General features: G+C 35.1%; 1 protein-coding gene across 26 annotated transcripts in view; it reads left to right on the top strand.

The window, feature by feature from the left end:
• LOC141405841 (guanine nucleotide exchange factor DBS) overlaps window positions 1–19873 on the top strand; it is a 457151-nt gene that overhangs the window by 308444 nt on the left and 128834 nt on the right. The window lies entirely within an intron of this gene.

Here is a 19873-nt window from a genome sequence, read left to right as displayed (position 1 = left end):
ACGGCTTCTACTTTATCTTGTGTCAAATTTGCATGTTGATATCTCTAAAACTTAACGAGTTGCAGTTCAATTACTAGGAGTTTGGCATTAAAAAGCATTAAAAAGCTTGATCTTGCACGGAAATTTAACACTGATATTTGGCTAGCTCTTTGCAAAGATGGTCAAAGTAGTTTTCGAAATTGAATTTTTTTGTGATGTGACATTTTTTGAGTAAATGAGCGATAAGTTGTTAAGCTGTTAATGACTCCTTATGGGAGTTTGAGGGTTTGATAACATCAATTATTCAGTGGATTTTGCATTATTTTCTTAATGCAGTTTTTTATTATTGTGAATTGCAATTGTTACCTATGCAACATTAGGATATTAACATGTTTGGAAGATTATATTTTAACCAATGCATGGCTTATCAAAAAAATACTTGGCTGGCAGCTGAACATTCCACTTTTTCAGAAATGGTCTATTGAAGAAAAGGGTCTTTAGAAGCACTTTTTCTTTGAGAATATGTCTTAAGAAGCACTCTTTCTTTGAGAAAGGGTCTTAAGAAGCACCCTTTCATTGAGAAAGAGTCTTAGAAAGGGTCTTAAGAAGCACCCTTTCTTCTATAAAGGGTCTTAAGAAGCACCCTTTCATTGAGAAAGAGTCTTAGAAAGGGTCTTAAGAAGCACCCTTTCATTGAGAAAGAGTCTTAGAAAGGGTCTTAAGAAGCACCCTTTCTTCTATAAAGGGTCTTAAGAAGCACCCTTTCTTCTATAAAGGGTCTTAAGAAGCACCCTTTCTTCTATAAAGGGTCTTAAGAAGCACCCTTTCTTCTATAAAGGGTCTTAAGAAGCACCCTTTCTTCTATAAAGGGTCTTAAGAAGCACCCTTTCTTCTATAAAGGGTCTTAAGAAGCACCCTTTCTTCTATAAAGGGTCTTAAGAAGCACCGTTTCTTTGAGAAAGGGTCTTAAGAAGCACCCTTTCTTTGAGAAAGGGTCTTAAGAAGCACCCTTTCTTTTAGAAAGGGTCTTAAGAAGCACACTTTCTTTGAGAAAGCGTCTTAAGAAGCACCCTTTCTTTGAGAAAGCGTCTTAAGAAGCACCCTTTCTTTGAGAAAGCGTCTTAAGAAGCACCCTTTCTTTGAGAAAGGTTCTTAAGAAGCACCCTTTCTTTGAGAAAGGTTCTTAAGAAGCACCCTTTCTGTGAGAAAAGTTCTCAAGAAGCACCCCTTTCTTTGAGAAAGGGTCTTAAGAAGCACCCTTTCTTTGGGAAAGGGTCTTAAGAAGCACCCTTTCTTTGAGAAAGGGCCTTAAGAAGCTCCCTTTCTTTGAGAGAGGGTCTTATGAAGCTCCCTTTCTTTGACAAAACGTCTTAAGAATCACCCAGTAACCGTTTTTTTTTTTTTTGAGAAAGGGTCTTAATAATCACCCAGTAACCGTTTTTTTTTGAGAAAGGGTAAGAAGCACCCATTCTCTGATTTTGCATTATTTTCTTAATGCAGTTTTTTTTATTGTGAATTGCAATTGTGCCCTATGAAACATTAGGATGATAACTTGTTTGAAAGATTATATTTTAACCAACGCATGGCTTATCAAAAAATACATGGCTGGCAGCTGAACATTCCACTTTTTCAGAAAGAGTCTATTGAAGAAAAACGCCTTAAGAAGCACCCTTTCTTTGAGAAAGGGTCTTAAGAAGCACCCTTTCTTTGAGAATGGGTCTTAAGAAGCACCCTTTTTTTGAGAAAGGGTCTTAAGAAGCACCCTTTCTTTGAGAATGGGTCTTAAGAAGCACCCTTTTTTTGAGAAAGGGTCTTAAGAAGCACCCTTTCTTTGAGAAAGGGTCTTAAGAAGCACCCTTTCTTTGAGAAAGGTTCTTAAGAAGCACCCTTTCTTTGAGAAAGGTTCTTAAGAAGCACCCTTTCTGTGAGAAAAGTTCTCAAGAAGCACCCTTTCTTTGAGAATGGGTCTTAAGAAGCACCCTTTTTTTGAGAAAGGGTCTTAAGAAGCACCCTTTCTTTGAGAAAGGGTCTTAAGAAGCACCCTTTCTTTGAGAAATGGTCTTAAGAAGTACCCTTTCTTTGAGATAGGGTCTTAAGAAGCACCCTTTCTTTGAGAAAGGGTCTTAAGAAGCACCCTTTCTTTGAGAAAGGGTCTTAAGAAGCATCCTTTCTTTTAGAAAAGGTCTTAAGAAGCACCCTTTCTTTGAGAAAGGGTCTTAAGAAGCACCATTTTTTGAGAAAGGGTCTTAAGAAGCACCATTTTTTGAGAAAGGGTCTTAAGAAGCACCCTTTCTTTGAGAAAGGGTCTTAAGAAGCACCCTTTCTTTGAGAAAGGGTCTTAAGAAGCACCCTTTCTTTGAGAAAGGTTCTTAAGAAGCACCCTTTCTTTGAGAAAGGGTCTTAAGAAGCACCCTTTCTTTGAGAAAGGGTCTTAAGAAGCGCCGTTTCTTTGAGAAAGGGTCTTAAGTAGCACCCTTTCTTTGAGAAAGGGTTGTAAGAAGCACCCTTTCTTTGAGAAAGGGTCTTAAGAAGCAGCCTATCTTTGAGAAAGGGTCTTAAGAAGCACCCTTTCTTTGAGAAAGGGTCTTAAGAAGCACTTTTTCTTTGAGAAAATCTCTTAAGAAGCACTCTTTCTTTGAGAAAGGGTCTTAAGAAACATCCTTTCTTTGAGAAAGGGTCTTAAGAAGCACCCTTTCTTTGAGAAAGGGTCTTAAGAAGCACCCTTTCATTGAGAAAGGGTCTTAGAAAGGGTCTTAAGAAGCACCCTTTCTTCTAGAAAGGGTCTTAAGAAGCACCCTTTCTTCTAGAAAGGGTCTTAAGAAGCACCCTTTCTTCTAGAAAAGGTCTTAAGAAGCACCCTTTCTTCTAGAAAGGGTCTTAAGAAGCACCCTTTCTTTTAGAAAGGTTCTTAAGAAGCACCCTTTCTTTTAGAAAGGGTCTTAGCAGGCACCCTTTCTTTGAGAAAGGGTCTTAGCAGGCACCCATTCTTTGAGAAAGGGTCTTAGCAGGCACCCTTTCTTTGAGAAATGGTCTTAACAAGCACCCTTTCTTTGAGAAAGGGTCTTAAGAAGCACCCTTTCTTTGAGAAAGTGTCTTAAGAAACACCCTTTCTTTGAGAAAGGGACTTAAGAAACACCCTTTCTTTGAGAAAGGGAATTAAGAAACACCCTTTCTTTAAGAGAGAGTCTTAAGAAGCACTCTTTCTTTGAGAAAGGGTCTTAAGAAGCACCCTTTCTTTGAGAAAGGGTCTTAAGAAGCACCCTTTCTTAAGAAGCACCCTTTCTTTGAGAAAGGGTCTTAAGAAGCACCCTTTCTTTGAGAAAGGGTCTTAAGAAGCAACCATTCTTTGAGAAAGGGTCTTAAGAAACACCCTTTCTTTGAGAAAGGGACTTAAGAAACACCCTTTCTTTGAGAAAGGGAATTAAGAAACACCCTTTCTTTAAGAGAGAGTCTTAAGAAGAAACACCCTTTCTTTGAGAAAGGGAATTAAGAAACACCCTTTCTTTAAGAGAGAGTCTTAAGAAGCACTCTTTCTTTGAGAAAGGGTCTTAAGAAGCACCCTTTCTTTGAGAAAGGGTCTTAAGAAGCACCCTTTCTTTGAGAAAGGGTCTTAAGAAGTAACCATTCTTTGAGAAAGGGTCTTAAGAAGCAGCCTTTCTTTGAGAAAGGGTCTTAAGAAGCACCCTTTCTTTGAGAAATGGTCTTAAGAAGCACCCTTTCTTTGAGAAAGGGTCTTAAGAAGCACTGTTTCTTTGAGAAAGGGTCTTAAGATGCACTGTTTCTTTGAGAAAGGGTCTTAAGAAGCACACTTTCTTTGAGAAATGGTCTTAAGAAGCACCGTTTCTTTGAGCAAGGGTCTTAAGAAGCACCCTTTCTTTGAGAAAGGGTCTTAAGAAGCACCCTTTCTTTGAGAAAGGGTCTTAAGAAGCACTGTTTCTTTGAGAAAGGGTCTTAAGATGCACTGTTTCTTTGAGAAAGGGTCTTAAGAAGCACACTTTCTTTGAGAAATGGTCTTAAGAAGCACCGTTTCTTTGAGCAAGGGTCTTAAGAATCACCCTTTCTTTGAGAAAGGGTCTTAAGAAGCACCCTTTCTTTGAGAAAGGGTCTTAAGAAGCACCCTTTCTTTGAGAAGGAGTCTTAAGTAGCACCCTTTCTTTGAGAAAGGGTCGTAAGAAGCACCCTTTCTTTGAGAAAGGGTCTTAAGAAGCGCCGTTTCTTTGAGAAAGGGTCTTAAGTAGAACCCTTTCTTTGAGAAAGGGTCGTAAGAAGCACCCTTTCTTTTAGAAAGGGACATAAGAAGCACCCTTTTATTCAGAAAGAGTCCTTTCTTTTGTATAAGTTTTTAAGAAGCACGCTTTTATTCAGAAAGAGTTCTTTCTTTTGTATAAGTTTTTCAGAAGCACCCTTTTATTCAGAAAGAGTTATTTCTTTTTAAGAGTTTTTAAGAAGCACCCTTTTATTTAGAAAGGGTCTAAAGAAGCACCCTTTTATTTAGAAAGGGTCTAAAGAAGCACCCTTTTATTTAGAAAGGGTCTAAAGAAGCACCCTTTTATTTAGAAAGGGTCTTAAGAAGCACCCTTTTTTCAGAAAGGATCTTACGAAGCACCCTTTCGTTTAGAAAGGGTCTTACGAAACACCCTTTCATTCAGAAAGGGTCTATAGAAGCATCATTTCTTTCAGAAAGGGCCTACCACTGTATATATGTTGGGAAATATGAGAAGCTATTAGCACCACCATTCCATTTGTTCCCCTTGTGAGGGGATCTATAATTTTGGAAAGTACATTTCTAACCTTCCCATTCCTTCCCTCGTAAGGCATATGTTTCGTGTTGTTTTTTTTTTTTTACTCTAAAAAATCAACAAAGAAATATTTTACATTCACAGCCTATCATTATCTCTGTTATCTCCGGGTAGAAAAAAGATAAGAACCTTGAAAAATTCGCATCTCCAATGTGCTGCCGCTGCTGCTACTAATCGAAAGAGAGGAAAATCTGTGAGATATGAATCTTCAAACTGAAGATAAAAACAGTTTCTATAACAATTTCGCAGACTTAAATCGTTGAAATAAGTGAATTTGAAAGAAATTTAAAATAATATATTACAAATGACTTTTTAAAAAGTGCTTTACAAAATCGAATTCCCTTAATGCTGTTTCATTCGGAAATGCAAATGTTTCATTTAACTCTTTTGGTTTTGTATATGCAAAAAAAGCAAAAAATCTATCGAAAACGTAGACCCACAACAATAATTGGCGATGGATGGAATCGTTGCGGTAAAAGAAGAATAATAAAGGTCTGCAAAATTAAGAAATGTTATCTAAGTTAATGAAATATTTTTGTTGTTGTCAAGAAATGTGTGTGTGCCATTTCCTCTGTGGGAAGTATAAATCATAATGAGAAAAAGACGACTAATGCTAGGTTTACATTTACGAAATTCAATCGATTTCAGCTGTCAATTCCATTGCTTAAACATCAAATGAAATCCAATGGATTTCAGATGAGATTTCATTTGATGTATACGCAAAGGAATTGACAGTTGAAATCTACGCGATTTCGCAAATGTAAACGTACTATTTATCTACTTTCAGTTATTGGTTTCTCGTAATTGTATTTTTTGAGATTGTTCCTTTACAAAACTGTGTTTTTTCCAAAAAAAATGTATCCGTCCGGAGATAATTTTGGCCAAAACGATCTATCTCCAGTTTTTACAACTATAATCAAAACTGCATATTTTGAAGTTTTAAAATTAAAATCAATAAATTTATTTTTTAATTAAATTAAATTGTTTGTTTTGTTTATTGTTGAAGATTCAATCTCATTTCGATTGCTTGAGTGGAGTATTCCCCCATTGGCTCAACTTCATTTATTACCCTCTATTACAGAGAGTAATGTTTTTCAAAACGAACTGACAGTATTGCAAAATTTTACTGATCGCTACCAATATCATGATTTCATCCTGGCTAAGGGATTTATCAGTTGGCTTCTCAGTTTTTGAATAGAGGGTAATAAATGAAGTTGAGCCAATGGGGGAATACTCCACTCAAGCAATCGAAATTAAATTAAATTAATTAAATACATTTTTTATTATTATTATTATTATTTATTTTAATCATTTCCTTTATGAATATTAGTATTTTTTTTAAATTTTGGGGAAATTGATCTGCTTTACAAACATCATATTATTTTAATTATTCATAATTAAATAACATAATGTGATGAATGTTTTTGTGAGATTTGTTTTTTTACCATTGGCACTTCCCACAGCATCTCTGGTCCATTAGTTTTACTCTACTAACTTCAAATGCCAACGGATAACCAGTTAACGAAAGTTCACGTAAAAGTCATTAGTAGAAATATTTTTTAATGTAGCAACAAAATGAGTGACAGAACTTTCTTCACAAAAGTTTGTGGATATTGGAATTTCACAAATCTACAGCTTCGTTCCATTATTATACCCTACACCACACTGTGGTAAGAGGTATTATGTGTTAGTGCATTTGTATGTAACATGCATAAGAAAAAGAGATAGACCCATAGGGTACGGTGACCAATATTTTTGGACGAAAACAGAGTACATGTACGAGGGCTACTATATAAGTTTCTGGCCTAGGCAACAATTCGTATCGCAAGGCTTCATTTGACATTTCTATTGGAAAGTTTGACATTTTACTCAGTACGATTTGTCGTACTACCATGTGATGCGTTGTTTACATTGACCTAAAAAAATCAATGTAGTGGGGTCATTTTCACAACTTTCGACATGACAAGAATGCATCGATGAAATTAAACCTTAGTATGGCGATGAAGCGCCATTCTATAGCACTGTGAAAAACTAATTTAATGAATTCAATCGTGGCCGACGCTCGCTGAAATACAAAGGTCGTCCAAAAACGGCCGTTGTGTCAGATAATGCCGTTGTGCCATGCTATATATGCTGAGAAAGAGGTATCAACCATCTTGCATTCGATATTGCATGTACACCTCGCCTCAAAAATGGTTTGACTCGTTTGATTCTGTGCCGATCGGTTCAAGCGATTTCAAAAGAATGCGATCACAGTTCCTCAAAAGACGTTTATAAGATCGTCACAGGTGACGAATCATGGATCTATGCGTATGAGCCCGAAGCATAACAGCAATCGGCAGAACATGCTGTCGAAGCGTTTCAAGAGGAGTCGAAAAGGGGCTTCAACAATTGGTTTGAGCACTAGGGTTATGACTTTTTGACATTTTTCCTCAAAAATGATTTCCTGTAGCAGGGATGAATGAACTTTTGCCTATTAATCACTATGCTATCGTTTATTCCATTGAAATATAAAAAAAGTTCACGCACAAATTTATTTTAAAAAAATAATTTTTTGAAAAAATATACGAAATGAAATTTTTTTTTTTTTTTCAAAAAATTATTTTTTGTTGCACGAATGAATAAATATAAGCCTACTAATAACTATAATAACGTTTATTTCATTCAAATATTAATAAAGTCGCGAAAAAAGTCACTTTGAAAAATTTTTAAATTTTTTGTTTTTTGTCAAAAAATTATATTTGTGAATAAAAGCGTTTACGACATTTTTACGATTCTCAGAATTGAAGAAAAATAGTGAGAAATAAATTTTATGTCATTTTAATTATCTCATGTGGCTCTAAAGTTTATTTTCAATTATATATCTGTTTTCAGTGACTTCAAAAAATTGTCCATAATTTTGATAAATTCAAATTTTAAAATCATTTTGTGCGTGAGGTTTTTTCACCGAATGACCTTATAATTAAGATTTTATGTAATCTTATGGCAAAACTCATCACGCTATGATACAGGGATATGAGGTTGTAAAAAAGTCATAACCCTATTGAGCACATGCAAAAGTACATAAATGAGCTGGAGAATACTTCAAAACACAATATATTCATTTTTGTTGATAAATATTCGCGTTTTCATTACTAGGCCAGGAAATTAGATAGTTGCCCTCGTATCCATTGAAGAAAATTTGCAGGCCAACAAGTGGACGGGAATTACTATTCATAAGTATTTGTGAAATAAATCAAAAATAGTGGACATATAGTGCGCTCAATGAAAATAGAGGACAAATAGAGTACGTTAAAAAAATAGAGTACGGATGTCTAAAATAGAGTACTGTACTCTATAATAGAGTACGGTTGGTCACCGTATTCTAGGGATATGCATAGAATCAGTTTCTGAGTCGATTTATGCATGTCCGTGCGTTCGCAAAATCGGTTCAGATTTGGATATAGCTCCCATATATATTTTCGTCCGATTTGAGGTATTTGATGCAACAAATACGCTATATCTGTCCAATTTTGATGAAATTTGGAATTTATGACGGAATTAGGTCTATAAATAAATGTGGCAAATAATATCGAAATCGGTTCAGATTTGGATATAGCTCCCATATATATTTTCGGACGATTTGACGTATTTGCTGCACCAAACACGCTATATACGACCGAATTTGATGAAATTTGGATTGTGCGACTGAATTCGGTCTATAAATAAATGTGCCAAATAACAATGAAATCGGTTCAGATTTGGATATAGCTCCCATATATATTTTCGGCCGATTTGACGTATTTGCTGCACCAAATACGATATATACGACCGAATTTGATGAAATTTGGTTTGTGTGACTGAATTCGGTCTAAAAATAAATGTGCCAAATTATATCGATATCGGTTCAGATTTTGATATAGCTCCCATATATATTTTCGCCCGATTTCACGTATTTGCTGCACCAAATACCCTATATCTGCCAATTTTGATGAACTTTGGATGTGTGACAGCATTTTGTCTAGTAATAAGTGTACTATATTATATAGAACTCAGTTGAAATTGATATACATATATCTCCTATATTTTTCATATTCACAGTGGTGTAGGGTATCATGTAGTTGGCCCCGCCCGACTATGATCCTTTCCTTACTGGTTTTTTTTTTTTTTGAAAATACTATAACTAGAGTAAGAGCAAACTGTCAAAAACGTTTTTCATATACATACCTAGAAAATAATTCATGATGGAATCTCTCAAATAAAACGCTTGCCGTTTAATATTGTCACAATTTTCAATTCAAATGCAAGCGTTTTACTTGAGAGATTCCATCACAAAAAATTAAACACTGTAACTTAATTTTTTTAATTACTTTTTATTTAAACAGTTAGAACATATGAAAAACTCAAAAACACTCATATTTTTATGCAAAATATGAAAAACTCAAATTTTTAACTTTGCTGATGCAGAAAACTGATTATGTAATCGGTCGAACAAAATAACATTATGAAAATATCTCTATCCGTTCAAAAGTTACAGAGTTTTGACCAGGAAAAAACGATCCCGAACCACCGTGTGCCGTAATTCAAAAACTTGGCTTATGGCGAAAATTTCTTTTTATACCCTCAGCATATGTACAGCTGTGTTCAAAATAATAGGAGTGTCCATACACACCAAGTGTAAACATAAGCTGTGTTCCAGAACTAAAAAGTTTTTACAATTTTTACGACTTTTACACATTTTACTCGAAAAAGCGTTCCCGTACACAAAAAAGTTGTAAAATGTTCACTTCTCTTTAAACAAAAATGGCGCTGAATGATGCTCTCTTTAAAAACTTTTTACACGACAAATTTGGGCGAGTAAAAAAATAGTAACATGGTTGCCGGCGTCTGATTGGCTGATACGCCGACTTTGACATTTGATCCAGTTTTTTTGACGTATTTTCCATTTTTTCGTTCCCGAACTATTTCAAAAAACTTGTGTGTGAGAACAAATTTTTTGCAGTTCTCTCTTTTACGAGTTTTACCATTAAAAAGTACGGGAACGAAGCTATAGTTACACTTCTCCATTTTGCACTATTTTGTACTTGTTTAACATTGTTAACATTCCAACTGTTAATTCGTTAACTGAAATGTGTCAATTTGTTTTAAATTATTTACTGTTTACATTATAAATCGTCTTCAAATGCTTTGTTCAAAAAAATAGGAGTGTGGAAGAAAATGGACAATAAAAATATTTTTATTCAAGTTTAGGACCAAAATTGTCAATATTTTAGTTGTTAGTAGTGAATTTAATAGATTTGAAGGGTGTTTGAAACCAAAAAAGGCCTTTGGATGTGGCCACAAACAGGATATTGTCCTTGCAGCTATTTTCCCATAACTTGAGCATTTATTGGGAAATTAAATGGATTTTATTAACAAAGCCTTTATTAATTAGAGTTGTTTAACACTCTAGCTGTTACCTCGAACAATACATTATGATTGGTACCCCATAAATTTGTGTATTTTTATCCTTGAGCCAAATTTTAGTCAATTTCCATTAGACCTTTATTACGTAAGAATTGACCAAAAAAGCGTATCTATTAAGGCATTAATTCCTCAACCAAACTCAAAAACTCAGCATCTTAACTGCACGCAGTAAAAATTATTTTGTATAAGTTTGAAAAATTGGATGATTTGCAGATATGAGATATGAGCCGCTTTGTAAAAAGCAAACTTTAAAGAAATACTTTATGTTTATTAGGTTTTGTTCGTATGAAACACAATTTTCTATGGGAACTAATCTAATTTAAGTATTTTTGAACGAAAAACGTGATTTATTTAGAAAAATGTAGTACGGTGTATACCAACAATAGTGTAATCAAAGCCGGATTATCACAAAATGGTGTTAAACAAAGTTTCAACCATTCACATTTTGAAAAAAAATTTTGAATATATCCCCCAGTTTATGTATTTCGAAACGAAAATGTGTGCGCATGAAACACACTCAAACTTTAGTTTTGGAAATATTATTGCCTTTGCTTTTCCTTCAAAACATAAAACAAATTTGAAAAACACACTCAAATTTGGTAGTTTTTCTTGCGCATTCATTTTCTTATCGACATACATGAACAGGCCCTAAGTGAAATTGACAGTATACACAAAGTTAATATCCTGGGGACCTCATAATATTTTTTGGTCGAGGAATAAATGCCTTATAGATGCGCTTTTTTGGCCGATCGTTTCATAAAGGATTAATGCAAACTGTCTGAAACTTGGCTCATCGATCAAAATACACAAATTTATGGGATACCAATCATTATGTTTTGTTTGAGGTAACAGCCAGAGTGTTAAACAACTCTAATCAATAAAGTTTTGTTTATAAATTCCACAGAATTGCCTAATAAGTGCTTAATTTATGGGAAAAAGTCGCCACAAGGACAATAGCCTATTTTTGGATACTACCAAAGGACTTTTGTTTTCAAACAAACTTCAAATCTATTGAATTTAATACTATCAACTAAAATATTTACTGTTTTGGTCGTAAATTCAACTAAAAATATTTTTATTGCCCTTCTTCCTGCACGCTCCTATTTTTTTGACAAAAAAATTGAAGACGATTTATAACGTTAGTGTAAACAGTAAATAATTTAAAACAAATTGCCAAATTTCTGTTAATGAATTAACAGTTGGGATGCGAGCAATGTTAAACAGATACAAAATAGGCCAAAATAGAGAAGTTTTACCACGTTTTTTGGACCATTCCCTTTTGTGTATGGTCACTCCTATCATTTTGAACGCAACTGTATTTGCTACCGAGGGTATATACACTTTCATACGGGCAAAATGTGCCTCATCAAAGTCATGGTGTTAGACTCAAAGTATATATGTGTTTCAGACAGTTGGGAGTCGAATTAGCCATGTCCGTCCTTCTGGCTGGCTGGTGCTCACGATAACTCCTCAATAGGGTTATGACTTTTTGACATTTTTTCTCAAAAATGATTTCCTGTAGCAGGGATGAATGAACTTTTGCCTAATAATCACTACGCTATCGTTTATTCCATTGAAATATAAAAAAAGTTCACGCACAAATCGATTTTAAAAATATATTTTTTTGAATAAATGTATGAAATGAAAAAAAAAAATTTCAAAAATTATTTTTTGTTGCACAAATGAATAAATAAATGCCTACTAATAACTATAATAATGTTTATTTCATTCAAATATTGAAAAAGGTCACGCACAAACCACTTTGAAAAAATTTTAAATTTTTGGTTTTTTGTTAAAAAATTATATCTTTAAATAAAAGCGTTTACGACATTTTTACGATTCTCAGAATTGAAGAAAATAAGTGAGAAATAAATGTTATGTCAGTTTAATTATCACATGTGACTCCAAAGTTTATTTTCAATCGTATATCTGATTACAGTGACTTCAAAAAATTTTAAAAATTTTGATAAATTCATATTTTAAAATCATTTTGTGCGTGAGGTTTTTTCACCGAATCACCTTATAATTATGATTTTATGTAATCTTATGGCAAAACTCATCTCGCTATGATACAGGGATATGAGGTTATAAAAAGACATAACCCTACTCCTCAACGAAGCAACCGATCGGGTTCAAAATTTGGCGTTCTTAATATTTTGTCCAAACTTAGTTTAAGTTCGAAGATAGGCCAGATCGATTCACTCCTTCGTGTACCTCCCCAACAAAAGTTCTAAATTGTTCGCTAAAATTGTGCGGGAGATAACTCTCGAAGGGAGTAACCGAATTTGTCATAACTTTGGACATCATAATATTTCTACGATACATAGATCAAGTTCGAATATGGACTATATTGATTCACTCCTTCGGGATCTCCTTTCGAATCCTTTTGATTTTTGTTGTAACAACTTGTATTCGCTTTTTTTCGCTTTTTTTCAGGGGCAAGCCCATAATTCCTGAGAAAATGGCCTGGAAGCTGTAAAAACCCGCTATGTCACCATGTGTTGTGGATGGAGCGCGCGGTAACTCTCGAACGGATAAACCGATTCGATCCAAAATTTGGCAATCGTAATATTTTGCCCAAAGTTAAATCAAGTTCTAAGACGAGCCTTATCGGCCTACTCCTTTGGGTAGCTCCCCCACAATAGTTTAAAACTTTTCGCTAAAATGGTGCGCACGATACTTTGGACATCGTAATAATTCTACGAGACATAGATCAGGTTAGAATATGTACTATATATGTCAACTCCTACGGATACCTCCCACACCAAATTTCGGAAAAGTGAAGGTTAGGACCTCCTCTCGAATCGTTTTGATTTTTCTTGCAACAGGTTGCACTCAAGGCCCCTATTACGATGGTACAAGTTTCTTCAGTGGCAAGTAAAAAAACCCCTGTAAAAAAAACCCTTCGGCCAGCATGAGTAGTGGCTGGTGCGCACGACAACTCCCGAACCGAATACTGAGTTGATCCACATATTGCATATTTCTTAGAATATTAGATGAAATTCGTAGATGGTACTTATAGGTCCACTCCTGCCGGTACCTTCCCCACAAAAGTTCGAAAATATTCGCTAAAACTGTAAAAATATCTCATAAACGGAGCAACCGATTTGGTCCAAACTTTGCACATCGTTATATGTCTACTAGGCATAGATCATAGATCTCTCTCTCTCGGTCCACCCCTTCGGATACCTCCAACACCAAATTTCGGAAAAGTGCAGGTTAGGACCTGCTCTCGAATCGTTTTGATTTGTCTTGCAACTGGTTGCACTGAAGGCCCCTATTACGATGGTACAAGTTTCTTCAGTTGCAAGTCCATACTTGTTGAGAAAATGTCCCGAAAACTTAAAAAAAACCCCTTTGGACACATGTGTAGTGGCTAGTGCGCACAACTCCCGAACCGAATGCTGCGTTTGTCCACACTTTGCATATCGTAATATTTCTTCGAATATTATATGAAATTCGAAGATGGTGCTTATAGGTCCACTCATGCCGGTACCTTCCCCACAAAAGTTCGAAAATATTCGCTAAAATGGTAGAAATATCTTATAAACGGAGCAACCGATTTGGTGCAAACTTTGGATCTCGAAATATTTTGTCCAAACATAGTTTATGTTCAAAAGTGGGCCCTATTGGCCCATTCCTTAGGGTATGACCCACACAAAAATTTTTGCTTGAGTGCGGTTAAGAGTCTGTACGAAAATCTATGGAATATTTTTGCAGAAGGTTCTCCTAGAAGCCCTGTTTACAGCGACATGATGTTTTTCGTGGACAAGTCCATGTTTCCTGATATAATGGTTCTATCGAGAAGAATGACTCCCAAAATAAGACACACTTCCAAAATGGACTATGTCGGTCCATTCCTTTAGGTAACTCCCTCGTAAAACTTTTGAGATTTTATCCTAATCCATATCTTTGTCGGCAAGTTCATACGCCCAATCAGAATACTGATACATTTTTACTTGTTGAGTTCTTAGTGTACTCATCAAGGACTTTCATTCCCAAAAGGAATTTTCCGCCACCCCCAAAACCCCAGTTGCACCGTATTAGTTATTAATTTCTAAATTTCTTTTTACCAAAAATATGTCAAGAAATTGGCTCCATACCACATTTTAATCATTTTAATCCATTGGTCTTTAACGTCATTTAGCTTGTCATGATACTACCTTCAAATCTACCTGGTCATTGACTATTAAAAATAATTATAGAAAATTACCCCCAAAAACTAAAACATTTAAAATAATTTCATTTTGTTACACGTACTGTTGTTGTGAAGAGATCGCTAGCTCACTACACTACAATGTAACGTCATTGTGTGGACGAATGTCGGTTTAAATGACCATTATTAACATTTATTTGAGCTATGCCACTGCTGGACATTGAATGACACAATGCCCCGCTGATATGTTGATGATTCTTATTTTCGTGACTTGCGGAAGTTTTTATTTTAGTTTTGAAAAATTTTACAAAAATTGACCATGATTTGTGGACCATATTGTGTTTGAAGTTGTTATTGTTATTAACCATGTGTTTAATGTCAAATAACTACAATAACAATAAAGTAAAGATCAACAAACCTTTGACAATTAAATGCCCGTCAAAATATGTTCAACAATGAAACGAAATGTTTTTTTGAAGATTCTCCTTTTGTGTGAAATTGAATACCTTTTATGTGGAGGAGGGTACTTTTTGCTTGGCTAGCCTACTGACTGACCACACAATGAATGTGACAATGAAGTCATTTTTTTTTTCTAGAATGAAAACAACCTCAATTTTGATTTATCAAAAGTCCAAGCAATTGTTCTTTTTTTTGTGCTACTTTGTAGATGATGAGTAAGGCATCATTGAGGCCACAATTATTTTTTTAATAGCAACAATCTTTGGTGATTGATTATTTATAGTTTTTTTACAGATTCAGAAAACTGTAAATGTACTCTAAGTTATATATCTATTAAGGAGCAATTAGTATACCTGTTCTTCAAATTCAGAATCCCCAGACTTTTGGCTTATGGTACACCATAATTTCCATGCTAATATGAAAATTACTAAGTAAAGTTACCTCCTCCACATATGCACCGGAATTATTCTCAGTTTCTTCACTGCATTTATGCTAATGACATATCACACATCACCTGCGCTCGACCGCACACAGAATATGAAGAATTGTTTGTCTCTCAAATAATGCGAAAATATTTCACATGATTCTTTGGCTTCAAAACTATTTTTACCCAAAGGTTAGTGGAGCACAAAAAGGAAGCGAACCATAACAAAAGAATTCTCTTCCCTTCTTCATTAATTCCGCCACCGATAAGAGACTGCTTCACTAATTAGACTTTCTTTAGTCTCCAGCACATATCATAGAGAGAAAGAAGGTAATTATCCAATGATTAATTATCACCACTAATGTAGACCTTAGGCTTTTGGTGTGTCTAATGGAACTACTTGTTGTAAAGGTTCTGAAATTGAAACCAACAAAAATGAAATCAAAAGTAACCGCAATGAAAGCGAAACAAGAATTTAAGTAAAAAAACAAAATTTTACTGAAAATCATTTATCACAAAAATAAAAGTAAAATTGAAAGTAAAACAGGACCACACATATTGTAACAAATATAAGACATACATAGCTGTAACAACAATATTTATGTATAGCGGATGTCGGTGGCTTCAATATTTTACTTAGTATTGTTCATAAAATAATGGATTTTTGTAGTTACAGGGAAGGCTTGAAATTTTGAACGATGTTAATAAAGAAATATCACCTTCGTAAATTACAATAGCATTTCGGAAGATTTCGCTGTAAATTGCCACTGGCAATCAACACAGGACCGCATACAAATCACTTTGCCAAAAATTAAAAAAAAAAACAAGTAAAAAAGTATCAGTCGGCTTTGCCGACAGAGATATACCCTCAGCCTGTGTATATTGAAACAATTTGTTTTTCCAAAAAACGCATGTATTTAGGGAGTTTTAAAAATTTTGGGCGTTTGAACTGACAAAAATGTTGATTAGGATTAGAGATCAAAAGTTTTGCGGAGGAGATACTAAAAAGAATGGATCTCCAGCCACTACATATGGTACCATAGGGGTTTTTTAGAACTTCAGGGATGTTTGCTCAAGAAGTATGAACTTGCCCCTGAAACAACTTTTACCATCGCAATTGAGGCAGCAATGCAAGTTGCTTCAACAAAAATTAAAGTGATTCGAAAGCAGGTCTTAAAGTGAACATGTATCCGAAATTTTGAGTGGGAGGTACCGGATGGAGTGGACAAATATAGTCCATATTTGAACCTGATCTATATCTGGTAGATATATTAGGATGTGTAAAGTATGGACCAATTCGGCCACTCTCTTCACGAGTTATCGTACGCACAATTTTTCCGAACATTTTTGAACTTTTGTGGGGGAGGTACCTGAAGGAGTGGACCGATATGGCTTATCATCGAACTTAAACTATGTTTGGACAAAATATTACTAAGGCCAAACTTTGGACCGAATCGGCAGACCTGTTCGAGAGTTATTATGCCCTCCAACCTCCTCACACGGTGTCATAGGGGTTTTTTGCAACTTTCAGGCTATTTTCTCAGGAAACTTATACCCTGATGAAACTTATACCGTCGTATGGAGGGCAGTGAATACAAGTTGCTAAAGCAAAAATCAAAGCGATTCGAGAGATGTTCCTAAACTGAACTTTTCCAAAATTTTGTGTGGGAGGTACCCGACGGAGTGGACCGATTGAGTCCATATTAAAACCTGATCTAAGTCTGGTACACGCTCCACGATGGGCAAAGTATGGACCAAATCGGTTACACCCTTCAAGAGTTATCGTGCGTACAAATTTTCCGAACATTTTCGAACTTTTGTGGGGGAGGTACCGGAAGGAGTGGACCGATATAGCTCATCTTCGAACTTAAACTAAGTTTGGACAAAATATTATGAAAGCCAAAATTTGAACCGAATCGGTTCATCCCTTCGAGAGTTATCGTGCGCTCCAGCCAGACAGACAGACAGACGGACGGACATTGCTCAATCGACTCCAAATTGTCTGAAACACATTTCGTCCAAACATACTTGGGGTCTAAAACCATTATTTCGATGAGGCACATTTTGCCCGTATGAAAGTGTATATACCCTTCATAGCCTAAAGGCTGAGGGTATAACAAGAAATAAATAAAAATATCCCGCTTTGTGTGGGACGTATCCGAAAGATGTATTCTATATGTATCTATATATGTATTCTATATTCGGAGATAATTCGAGGCTGTAGAAAATACGAAATATAGAAATGAAGCAACTTTAAATGGAAGGTGCTTGCACCTGGGAAATTCTTGCGAATTCTGAAACTACAATGTTCATAGATGAGAAAAATCAAAAAACAAAAAAATCGCCGGAGCGCTTTTTAAATAAATCGCGATCAAGTTTACATTTTTATGAGTTTTTTAGGTTTTCACGATTTTGCTTGGAAACCGCAAGTTCTATCGCGATAAGATTAAAGAAAATGTTGTTGCTTTGAAGATTATCTACAAGATTGACTTTTATAGTATTTTCGTAGGTTTTACCGTTTTTGAGATATAGAAGTTCATATTGGGACAAAGCACTGACTGCATCGTCTCCTTATAAAACAGTGTCATGACTACAATTTCCCAAACATAAACTTATATATCTCAAAAATGGAGAATTTTCACAGCTTGGTCCTATTCCGATAGAACTTGTGGTTTTCAAGCAAAATACTGAAGACCTGAGAAAAAAAACTGAATGATTGATCTGAACTTCTATATCTCAAAGACGGTAAAACCTACGAAAATATTATGCATGTCAATCTTGTACAGAATTTTCACTGCTACAACATTTTCTTTATTGCCATTCCCGATAGGACTTGCGGTTTCCAAGCAAAATCGTAAAAACCTAAAAATGTGAACTTTGATCGCGATTTATTCAAAAATCCCTCCAGCGATTTTTTCTTGTTTTTGAATTTTTATCACCTTTGAACATTGCTGTTTCAAGCGTAAGCGGTTTTCACTTAAAGTTAATTAAGGTGCACCATGTATGACATTGTTTTATAAGGTAGCGATACAGTCAATTCATTGTCCCAATTTGAACTTTTATACCTCAATAACTGTAAAACCTACGAAATGATCATAAAGGTCAATCTTGTAGAGAATTTTCATAGTTAAAACATTTTTTTAGACCCATTTCGATAATACTTGCGGTTTCCAAGCAAAATCGTAAAAAACCTAAAAAACGCCTAAAATGTCAACTTTAATCGCGATTTATTTAAAAAACGCTACGCCGATTTTTATACCCGCAGTAGAGTGGGGCGATTTGAACACCATCGCGGGCGCCTGGAGTTTCTGATTCTTGGGATTGTACTGAGCAAAAAAGTCAACTAGACCATATGTCTACGGTGAAAATCGAGCCCCCGGATTTTTTTTCAAGGGTTTTTGGATATTTTGGCATATAACAACCAAACCACTGATATTTTCGATCCAACACACAGAAAACAATTGTAGCCAAGACAATAATAAAGAACTCTCTAGTACATCGCAAAAGCATTGGAACGCTCCTTCAGGCACTTATGGCCTCGAGAAGGTGCACATTTTTCGGAAAATATCGATAAATGACACTGTGCTACAAAATGGGACTCAAATTCAGTGGATGGAAAATCCTTTTTGGAGATGAAAGCCCTTGGTGAGTGTACTAAGAACCCAAAAGGAAATTTTTCCAATGATATACATATACGATTAATCGGTTACTTAAAACCGGTTTTGATATCAGAATATCCGGTTCAAAAATTTAGATAACCGGATCTATCCTTCAATAAAATTTGTTATTGACGTGTTCGTCATTACAAGAACTATTTATGGTAAGTATTTCAGATGCACCACAGACCAATAACGAATATACATAAAAACAAAACATAGTTTTCTCAACAAAATACGGGTAAATGTCAAAAAGGACCATGAAAACGGGCAAATATCGATTGGTCGTCAATGAGAACAGTACCTAAAATCTTCTGAACAACATTTTTGTAGAATATTTGGATGCTGTAAAATCTCATCTTGTGGTACTTTTACTACGGTTCAATAAATAAAGGACGAAAAGGACATGGAAGGAATTGACTTAGAGGGATGAAATATTCTACAAAAAGATTCACCATTCGATTTGACTGAAGACGTGTAATCTCAAAATGAAGCTACAATAACGCTTAACAGAGATATAAAGCTATTTTCTCGCAAATTAAGGGGCCAAAATTAAACCATTAATCACGCGATATCTCGGAAACTTGACCTATGGTGAAAATTTCCTTTTGGGTTCTTAGTACACCCACCAAGGGCTTTCATCTCCAAAAGGGATTTTCCACCCACTGAATTTGAGTCTCATTTTGTAGCACAGTGTCATTTATCGATATTTTCCGAAAAATGTGCACCTTCTCGAGGCCATAACTGCCTGAAGGAGCGTTCCAATGCTTTTGCGATGTACTAGAGAGTTCTTTATTATTGTCTTGGCTACAATTGTTGTCTTTGTGTTGGACCGAAAATATCAGTGGTTTGGTTGTTATATGCCAAAATATCCGAAAATCCTTGAAAAAAAAACTTCAAGTCAAAATCCGGGGCTCGATTTTCACCGTAGACATATGGTCTAGTTGACTTTTTT

The sequence above is a fragment of the Musca autumnalis genome, unplaced genomic scaffold (genome assembly GCF_047663935.1).
Source record: "Musca autumnalis isolate F117 unplaced genomic scaffold, ASM4766393v1 scaffold_5, whole genome shotgun sequence".
Lineage (NCBI taxonomy): Eukaryota > Metazoa > Arthropoda > Insecta > Diptera > Muscidae > Musca > Musca autumnalis.
Note: the sequence above shows the minus strand (reverse complement) of the source record. Positions and strands in the feature narration are given on the sequence as shown.